The sequence below is a fragment of the Talpa occidentalis genome, unplaced genomic scaffold, assembly GCF_014898055.3.
Source record: "Talpa occidentalis isolate TD23 unplaced genomic scaffold, MPIMG_talOcc4v2.1 talOcc4.9, whole genome shotgun sequence".
In the NCBI taxonomy this organism is placed as follows: domain Eukaryota; kingdom Metazoa; phylum Chordata; class Mammalia; order Eulipotyphla; family Talpidae; genus Talpa; species Talpa occidentalis.
The window spans coordinates 73,847,349-73,857,867 of record NW_023605305.1 but is presented as its reverse complement, the minus strand read 5'-3'; the positions used below and the strand labels follow the sequence as shown (position 1 = coordinate 73,857,867).

Here is a 10,519-nt window from a genome sequence, read left to right as displayed (position 1 = left end):
ATTGACAATTTACATACATATCATCAGGTACTGAGAGGTTTTATACACATTTTTGAAAACCAGTGTTAACATTTCTGTACACGCCAAAGTTCTACCATTTTCCCAAGTGACAATGCTTCCCTTCCAGTTTTACTTCACTGGGTAAGCCAAATAAACAAATTCATCTAACGCCTTTCCCAGGAGGAAAGGGAGAAACTTTGTGGAGTGTCTCAGGAGCTCTACTGAGGTTCCACAAAATTTCCTTGCATCAGCCAAATGACAGACTACCAAATTTGTACTTGAATTTAGATTTCTGGGAAGCTTTGCCATAAATAGCAGAAAAACAACAGAAACAACAATAGTCAATCTCTATGAAGGCACCGGCTTAGTTCAGTAGTACAATGTTGACAATCAAACCATAACCTTTAGTTTTTCTCATAACTGGAGACACTTTTTCTTTTTTCAACGTCTATGGGCACCATGTGTACCAATTTGTCAACCACTGGAGGCCAAGACAAGGACACAAGGAAAGGACATACAGACATACAACATATATATAGACACAAAGAGCTCTTTAGTTACCATTTATCACGCGTGGGATATCTCATACAAATGCAGTTTCACTCATAGGCCAAAGGAAAAAACAAGCAGAGAAGAAAGAAAAAAAAAAACCTCAAAGTCATAAAAAGCAAAAAGTTAAAAGGAAATAACTCCTTCTAGATTCTCCTTATTTGTTTATGGCTAGTTTCTACCATCGTTAAAAATACACATTTAAAAGTAAAACCACGACTGCTTTTTGATCAATTACTGAGTAACAATTTGATGACAAATGGCACTGCGTGATACAAATATTACATTTTTTATAAAATTAGTAATTCTCTGCCAAAAGGCAGTCATTCAACATTCAGAACAAAAGGCTGTAAACATCCCTTGGCCAAGTCTTTAATATGGAGATGTGGTCTTTTGAGGCAAGGGCTAAATGGAGAAGGAATTTCTTTGACTTTAAAGTTAAAGATAGCAGTTGGTGGCAGATGCAAACATGCTCCAGGTGTAAGAAAATTCCTAATAAGCTAGTGTTAGGGGGAAAAGGATGTCCCAAAGCAAATTCCATATAGGCTTTGTGGACTCCACCCCCACTCCAGGTCAAAGCCAAAGACACTGGGAACTCCAAATCCCATCACCACCAAAGGGAAGGTGGCTGGGACCTGAGGGTGGGGTTAAGCAGCCAGGTGGATACAAAAGGCAGACACGTGGGCTTTGGGGGGCTCCCCCATTTTGGCTCTCCACCAGCTAGCAGCGTCCGGCCAGCTCTGAGAGTGACTTTGGGTTTCCAGGTCGTCGGATCGGGTAGGACGCATTAAAGACTTTATTTCCCTATTTTCTCCCTGAGTTGTATATTTTCCTTATTTCTTTTTCTCTTGTAAATAAACCTTTTATTAACCCTTTTGCGTGTGTCTGTAGTAGAGTATTCATAAGTCCCTTTAAAGCGCGTGGGTGAGGACCCACAGCCAGGAACCCGTTTAATATCGGGGTTGCTCTATAACACTAGGAGGTGCCAGAGCTGGCTCCTGCTAAACTCTTCCTGTTTGTTTAGGGCTGATTCCTCTGGATGTGACAATTGGTATGGTAGCTGTTAGAGTATGCATTCAAGAATAAGTCAACAACAGTTTTGTGACTGGTAGAGATAATAACCATGGCAGCACAAATAATGCACTTGAAATTAGTCAATGTTACAACTACTGATATTGTTAGGGGGAAAAGGATGTCCTAAAGCTAATTCCATACAGGCTTTGTGGACTCCACCCCCACTCCAGACCAAAGCCAAAAGGCATTGGGAGAGACAAATCCCATCACCGTCAAAGGGAAGGTTGCTGGAAACTGAGGGTGGGGTTAAGCAGCCAAGTTTGGTATAAAACCAAACACGTGGGCTTTGGGGGGGCACTTTTTTGGCTCTCCGCCAGCTCACAGCTCGGCCAGCTCTTGGAGTGCCTTTGGGTTTCTGTGGAACCAAGCTTAGCTGAGGTTTCGCCATTTTGTATATCCTCCACCTTGATATGTTAGTCCTTGTCCAGCCGCATTCCGGAGATAGTTTCAGCAGTCACAACCCTCACTCCACTTGGTGACAAAAAAGCAGACCACCCCAGCCGCCAATGAGGGCAATCCTGTCCATAAATGGGACAGCATCTCTAACCGTCCAATCAGTTTGAAACTGTAACCGCGCGCGCCAAAATGTCTTTGTAGTAGCCCATGAGTAACTGCCAGCTTCTTTCAAAGTTCGCGCCACTCGTGACCCTATAAGATACCCCAGCTTCCTCTGTTCGGGGCTCTCGACCTCTGCCGTGGCATCGGCGTGTGTCGAGGGCCCGGTCTCGAGCCCGTAATAAACTCCCTTTTGCATTTACATCAGCTGTCTTTGGATTCTTGGAGGCTATGCTCGCCGAGTCTGCTGATCTTGGGCACAACGGTTTCCAGGTCTGCGGGATCGGGTAGGACGCATTAAAGACTTTATTTCCCTATTTTTTCCCTGAGTTGTACATTTCCTCATTTCTCTTTCCCTTGTAAATAAACCTTTTATTAACTTTTTGTGTGTGCCTGTAGTGAAGTATTAATAAGTCCCTTTTAAGTGGGCGGGTGAGGACCCACAGCCAGGCAACCCCTTTTTATATCAGGGCTGCTCTGTAACAATATGTCACGTAGTAACCATTCTGGGAACCAAAAGCTATAACCATCTCAACCCTGCCCCTGATATTTGTTAGTTCCTTAAAACGACAATGAGCAATCTTACAGAGAAAGAAATTTTCCCTTGATCTTAAAGTTAGATACAGAAACTTGGCTGACTAGATAAGTAGAGGAATAATATGTAGAAAATTCTTTGTTAGATTAGGAGAATTCCTCCCTTAATTGAGAGCTGGGGGCTAGGAAAGAGTCAGTGCGGCTTGCCTGGCATTAACGCCCTCCAGGCCCTTAGTTCCTTAATATCGAATCAATATTAAAACAATACATTATTAGATGATGATTTTTATATGAAAGCCTTCTGTTTTTTGCCTTAATCATATGGTTATATGTTAGTCTAAACTTTATAGGTTAGTTAGAAAAAAATCCCTTTGTCTTCCTTCCCCCAGGTAACTTCCTGTGCTTTGTTTCCCCTAGCCCTTAGTTAATTGTTCACTATGGCAAACATAGAAATGTTAGTTGCAGTCACATAAGCTTTTTGCTAGTAATAAAATGACTGTTTAAGGAAAATGACTACTCTAAGAACACTTTTGTTTAGCAACTGTGCCTTCTTTAAATAAAAAATAATAAATGTCAGGACCTCTGCAAGAGGGCAAATAGACCCTTGGCTGTTCTTGAGAAAGATGTGATGATTGTTATCTTCCTGCCTTAATGCATATGCTTATGCACTCACAGTTTGCTTGAAATACATAAATAAAGGACTGCTGAGACCCTCAGCAGGATGATGTTTGCACCCTGATTAGATGTCTGTGACTTCTCACTCCCCCTCCCCCTCCCCCCAATCCCTCAGATTCGTCCACGCTGTCTCATCCTTACAGGAACCCCTGACATGACAGTTTGCCAAGGTTGTTCCCTGGCAGCAGTGTATTTCGGTCAATCCTCCTGTTCTCTGGTGAATCCTCTCCCCCCCTCCCCCCGCCATCCCCCCCACTTGGCCTGTACCCCAGCTCTTGTATGCATAAATAAATAAATCTTTTTTTAAAAAAGAATTGAGTCCACTTGTGCAAGTGATTGAGAACTTGTCAGAGTTCACTTGTTGTATGAAAGATTCCTAATTACACATTCACTTTTCTTTTAATTCTTTTTTTTTTATGTTGTGCCCGAGGTCAGCAGACTCGGCAAGCATAGCCTCCAAGAACCCAAAGACAGCTGATGCAAACACAAAAGGGAGTTTATTTCAGACTCGAGTCCGGGTTCCTGGCACCTACCAACGCAGTGGCAGATACCAAGAGCCCCGAACAAAGGAAGCAGGGATCTTTTAATAAGGTTAAATTATGCTGGCAGTTACTCATTGGCTACAAGGATGCGTTCTCCAACTTTGCCTGGCTATCATTCTAAGCTGACTGGCCAGGCCAAGATGCAGCTCCAACCTGCAGCTCCAATTACAGCAAGTTCACCCTCATCAGTGACCGGAGAGTAAGGGTAGAGTGAGGGTCCAAACTATCTCTGGAATGCAGTCTTTTCCCAGCAAAACCTAAAATTCTAAAATGGCAGTTACACAAAGCAATGGCTAAGAATACTTATGCTTGGTTCCACATTTTACACACTCACTTTGCATTCATTTAACAAATATATATGTGATCTGCTACTATCCAAGGTGCATGGGAAAAGTTGATTACATCAGGGGCAGCAAGTCTAATTGGGCCCAGATGAACTCCTGTAGACAGTCTCACTGGTGGCAGAAAGGAGTGGGCCTGCTCCCAAAAGGTCAAGTGGGGTCCCTGCAAAGTAGGGGGAAGTGAAGTTCACAGGTTCAAGGATAGGGCCTACTATATAATTTGTAGGGCCTACAGCAAAATAAAAATATAGGGACATGTGTTCAAAATAAGCAGGAGGACCTCCCTGGTGGTACAAGGGTAAAAGTCTCAGTGCTATCAAGTCATCCACTGTGGCATGAATTTGATCCCGGGCCATGGCAGACCTCTGTCTCACCCACTGCTCCCCTCAACATTGGATTTCAGTAAATCCACCTGTTCTGCTCCCCACTCTGTCTCTAGTGAATCCTCTTACCCCCCACACCTCTGGCCTACACTCCAATTCTTGTATGCATAAATAAATAAATAAATAAATAACACAAAATAAGCAAGAATGTTAAAGCTACTAAAGTTATTAAAATTTTACAAAGGGGCCTCCCTGGTGGCACAAGGGGTTAAGTCTCAGCACTATCACTAGCCACTGCAACATGAGTTCGATCCCTCTCCTGTCTTGCCTGCGGCTCCCCTCAGCAGCGTATTTCAGTAGATCCACCTGTTCTGCTCCCCAGTCTGTCTCTGGGGAATCCTTTTAAGCCCTGCACCTCTGGCTTATATCCCAGTAGTTGTATGCATAAATAAATCTTTAAAAAAATTAAAATTTTACAAAACTTTCTCCTCTCTTTTGTGATCTCATGACTTGTTAAAGTGTTTTGTTTGCTAGAATTTTTTTTTTAAAGATTTATTTTATTTGTTTATGCATACGAGAGCTGAGTGTAGGCCAGAGAGACAGGGGGGGTGGGGGACAGATACAGAGCAAGTGCAAAACAGCAGATTCACTGAAGTACACTGGGAGTGTTACAGGGCAGGGAGAGGGGCACCCCAGACCCTGCAAACCTGCCTGCTCTAAATAGGTTCTGCCATCTGCCACATCAGCACAAAACATATGAGACTTTAATGAAAAGAAAAAGAAACTTTAATACAATTAGTAAACAATACAGGAAAAGCAAAGAATACAGTTTCTAAATCAAGCACCCAAAGTTACCCATCCCCTCGTGGCTAAAAGTCCACCCAAGCAGGATTGGCCCAGAGCAAGGCCCCAATGCCTGACATGAGTCTAAAACATCTTCCAGTGGGGACCCACAGAAAAGGATCAGAAACAACCAGACAAGTCTGGGAGGAAAAAAGCAAAATCAAAATCAAGACAAAACCCGCCATTGTCACCTCCCCACAAGTCTCACCCACATCTGTGTCAACCAGTCCACCACCAAAAGGCAAGCGCAGTTTCTTCACATGTCTCTCTGCTCCACGTGCCTCCAGGTCTCCTTGCTCTCCATCCTGCTTCCTTCCTTCCTCAGTCTCCTCTGCAGCTTCTTCTCTCCCTGCTCAGCTCCACCCTCCTTGTGGGTGGGGTAAGAAACCTGGAACCTCCCCCTTTCCTGGGGACCACCCTGTTACAGGAGCAGCAGGTGAGACAGGTGTGCTGCACTATGTGGGTTGTCTCCCTGGCTAGGGATCAAACTTGGGCTGCTAATAGCTTCATAGTGCTGAGACTTCACCCCTTGTGCCAGCCACCAGGGAGGCCCCATAAGTGAAGACATTTTTAAAATTTACCTTATTAGCACGAATCTTCTGTTTACCTTCATATTGTGCAATGCGAGTTTTAAATATAAACATCAACATTTTACTCATAAACAGAATCACCAAAATTCCACAATTCTCATTTTGCAACTCATACACCAGATGTGTTGATGAGGCCAGGGATGAGGGGAAAGGGCACCATTTTGTGTACGAATCTGCAAATACACACCCAGGAGAGGTTGCGTGTACACACTATATGGCCAATGATCTGTTTGCTTTAAAACTGAGATTCCTGCCCTGCTTATGCCCACATGAGCAACTGGACATTGACACCATCAGAAATAAGACAAGCAGGCCAGGATGTACCAAGGTCAAGATAACCGAGAAGCTGTAACAAACTCTGGGGGCTGAACACGGTGAATACCAAGAACATCAACTATAATGGGCTGTTTGTTTATGACTAAGTGTTTTTGTTTAACTCATCATAAAAAGGCCAGTTCCAGGGCCTCCCTGGTGGAGCAGGGGTTAAAGACAGCTCTATGAAGCTATCAGTAGCCACTGTAGCAGGAGTTTGATCCCTGGCCCGCCAAAGAGCAACCCACATGGCACAGCAGACCTCTCCTGCCTCGCCCACTGCTTCCCTCAGCAGTGTATTTCAGTAGATCTGCCTGTTCTGCTCCCCACTCTCTCTGGTGACTACTCTCACCCCCCACACCTCTGGCATACACCCCAGTTCTTATATGCATAAATATATCTTTACAAATAAAAATAAAGTTTAAAAAAAAGGCCAGTTCCAGATGAGACGGGAGAATGGTCCTTCTGTTTTCTCAGACCACTGGCCAGCGATCTAAAAAATAAAAGTGCTTATAGATTCAATTCCTGTCTCTATTTATTGGCCTTTTGGTTGTGACAGGCAGCAGAACCCAGGCCTATTCCCTGTAACAGTATTTCCTTCTTCCTCTAATAGTGCTCAAGATGAACGCAACTGTTTTCATTTAACTTCTTCATACACATATCCTGCTGACATTGTTTACTATGTACTGAGAAGTGAAACAACAGACTGAAGGGGGACAGGAGCCATGGGTCACCCTATTCCCTTTCCTGGTCTGTTGTCATTTTCAGAGTAAGTTGCTTGATGCAGAAAAGGACCAGGGTGAGAAAGGGTATCACCGGGTTCTTTGACTGTTGGGAGTAAGTATTAATTTGAAATTCTGGCTATAGGAGGCATGGTCTCTGGGGCCATCAGCTCAGTCCTAAGGTATCAGCATACCTGTTCTCACTTTGTGGCTGGTGCTACTCTCCCAACATAGTGGAATTCTGAGCCCACGAGACATGACTGGCATACCAAAGGGGTGACTAGTGTTGAAAGAGAAACAACAGACCAACACAGAGTCAGTTATGTCAAACCCACCAAGACTTAATACCAAACCTAACTGCAGTTTCAGCCTCTCCCAAAAGTGGAATTTTATTTATTTATTTTTTAAATTGATGTTTCATCCTATGTTCTTGTTTCCAATACATTTCTTGTTCTTGTTCTTGTTTCCAATTTTATTGTTTTTAAGTTTATTTATTTTTGCATAGAAGAACTGGGATGTAGGCCAGAGGTACAGGGGGAGGGGTGAGAGGAATCACCAGAGAGAGTGGGAAACAGAACAGGCAGATCCATTGGAATACACTGCTGAGAGGAACAGCAGGCAAGACAGGAGAGGTCTGCTGTGCTATGTGGATTAGCTCTCTGGCAGGGGATCAAACTCAGGCCAAAGGGTGATAGCTCTGAGACTTAACCCCTAAGCCAGGGAGGGTTTCACTTTTGAGGGAGGCACCCTCAAAAGTGAAATTTTACATCAATCAATCTGCAATTTCCTGGTCAGCACTGGTGAGGTAATCTGTCTGATTAGATCAGAGCACCTTCCCTAAGGGAAGGTCATCTTCCCAAAAATAATCTTTCTTTTGCTAACAACTTTACCTCTGTCATCTTTCTGACTATAAAATCTTCCATTTTGTGCAGCTCCTTGGAGCCCTTTTCTGCTGATTAGATGAGATGCTGCCCGATTCAAGAATCATCGAATAAGGGCCTCCCTGGTGGTGCAGGGGTAAAAGACAGCGCTGTCAAGCTGTCCCAGGCCACAGCTGCTGTGGCAGGAGATGGATCCCAGGCCAGCCAGGGAGCAGACCACATGGTGCAGCAGACCTCTCCTGTCTTGCCTGCTGCACCCCTCAGCAGTGTGCTTCAGTGGATCTGACTGCTCTGCTCCCCACTATCTCTGGTGAATCCTCTCAGCTCCACACGTCTGAACTATACCCCAGTTCTTGTATGCAAAAATAAACAAATCTTTAAAAAAAAGAATCATCTAATAAAACCCATTAGGTCTCTAAATTTACTTCATTGAATTATTATTTTTTTAACACAAGAAGCAGGGGACACACATATTGCTTGTATTTCCTCTGCTGACAAGCAAGCTATATTGTCCCATTGGACTTCAAAGGTCAAGAATCACAAGATCCAGAGACTAAAAGCAAACTACCCCTTTTCCTACTCTCCAAGTGCCTGTGGCTGGTGCTGAGCCACTTCTGCCTTGGAAGGGCCATACGGCTGCTAGGCCTGAACAGTTGTGTCCCCCAAACACATAAATTCTTTTTTTTATTTTTAAAAATTTATTTATTTATTTTTTCTTTATTTTCTTTATTTTTTATTTTATTTTATTTTTTGCGGTTCTGAAAACTGTCCTTTTTTATTATTTTACAATGCACCAGGAACATCTCTTCCATGCACATGGGTGAAAACTCCCCTACTGATAGAGCACTCTAGCTGGGTCAGAAGGCCGCTGGTAACAAGAGTGACACCTAACGCGAAGGATCAGCACGAGGTTAAAGCACATAGCCTGGCAAATGCCTGCCAGGGCAAGCGGGGTCAGCAATATTCTCATTAGAGACACCGGAATATCGAAGCCAAAGGTATTAAAGACAGGGGATATCATGTAAGCCCCTTTGGCCCCTACCTCTGCCCCGCACTCCCCTGACACCCCGTTGGCCCCTTGGGGCAAAAGGATCCTGCACATCTCTTTGCATCCAATGAAAGCCCCCCGCCCCGCCCCCCCCCGCCCCCCCCCCTTTTCTGTTTTTTCCTCAGCTCTTCCTGAGCCCGGGACACATCTCCACATTCTCTCATCACCTCCTCACCGCCCGCAGGCCTCTCCAGCACGTTCTCCTGACAGTCTTTGGGGGAATCCTCCGTCCCCCTGTCCATTTTCCTTTTGGCTTTCCCGGGCACGTAATCCTCGGCCGGCGCTTCCAGCTGCCCGCAGCGCGCGCTCGGCTGGCCGGGGCCTCGGGCTCGCCCTCCCCGTGCGCGTTTCCCTCCTCCTCCGACTTGCCCTGCTGCTCCTGCTTTCCCTCCCCTTCTGACTGTCCCCATCACCTGCCTGTCCCTCATCCTGGCGCTTCCTGTGTTCTGGGGTCCTCTTTATGTGCGGCATTTCGTCCTCCTCAGACTTGTCTCCACCTTCAGGCTCCACTTCCTCTGCTGGCCGGCCCCGCTTTCCTGCTTCCCTTCATTTTCCGTGCAGAGCTTTTCCATGCTGAGATTTCCCCTCCTGCTCCTGGCCTGCGGGGACTCTGGACAGGTTGCTAGTCCTTCTAGCCTTGCAGAGTGCTGGAAGCAGGCGGGCAGACCTGCGGGGCCGGGCAGGCCGGCGCCTCCTCGGGCTCGCCGAGGCCCGCTCGCCCCCGCCCGCCGCCGGGGCAGCTCCCGGAGCCGGTTCCGCGCGGGCGACGGGAGCGGACCGCACCGGGACTGGACCGCAGGGCAGGCGGGCGGCGCGGGGGCTGCTGCCCTATTTTCTTTACTTTTTATATTAATTTATTTTGATTTTTTACATCATTGTTCATTTTTAAACAATATTTGCTTCCCCCACTCCCCTAGGTGTAGTCCCCATAGAATTTCCTTCACCAGTGCACCCCTGCACCTTCACCTCAGTCCCCTGTGCTCCTCCCTCCCTCCCTCTGATCCCTCTCCCTCCTCCTCCCCTGCAGTATGGCTCTGATTTGTAATTGTCCATTTTTGCTTTGTTGTGTTTTGTACTCTTATTATTTTTTCACACTGATGTCTTATTTGGTTCCCCTACATTCCTGCTATAAGTGAACCCATCCGATATTTTTCTTTTTCCTTCTGGCTTATTTCACTGAGCATAATTCCTTCTAGCTCCATCCACATTGCTGCGAATGGCATGAGTTTATGGAGAGCGTTATATATATAAGGAATATATATATATATAAGGAATGCTTTGTCTTTAAACCAGTGCTCGGTTACCCAAGTCTGGGACCTCATGCATCAGCAATAAATCTTTTCCTGACCTCACTATTCCTGAAGCACCACTTGTTCTTCCTCAGCCTGGGTAAAAGACCAGAATTTCTACAACACCCTCAGCAGTGTATTTCAGTAGATCAGCCTGTTCTGGTCCCCATGGGTGTCTCTGGTGAATCCACTCTACCCCCAACCCCACCCCAGGTCTTCTATGTAAAAATAAATAAAATCT

At 45.5% G+C, this 10,519-nt stretch overlaps 1 pseudogene; it reads right to left on the bottom strand.

Moving 5' to 3' along the window:
• Positions 1 to 8,942: 8,942 nt before the first annotated feature.
• Positions 8,943 to 9,561, bottom strand: LOC119236640 (transcription elongation factor A protein-like 3; annotated as a pseudogene).
• Between the last annotated feature and the right edge of the window lie 958 nt (positions 9,562 to 10,519).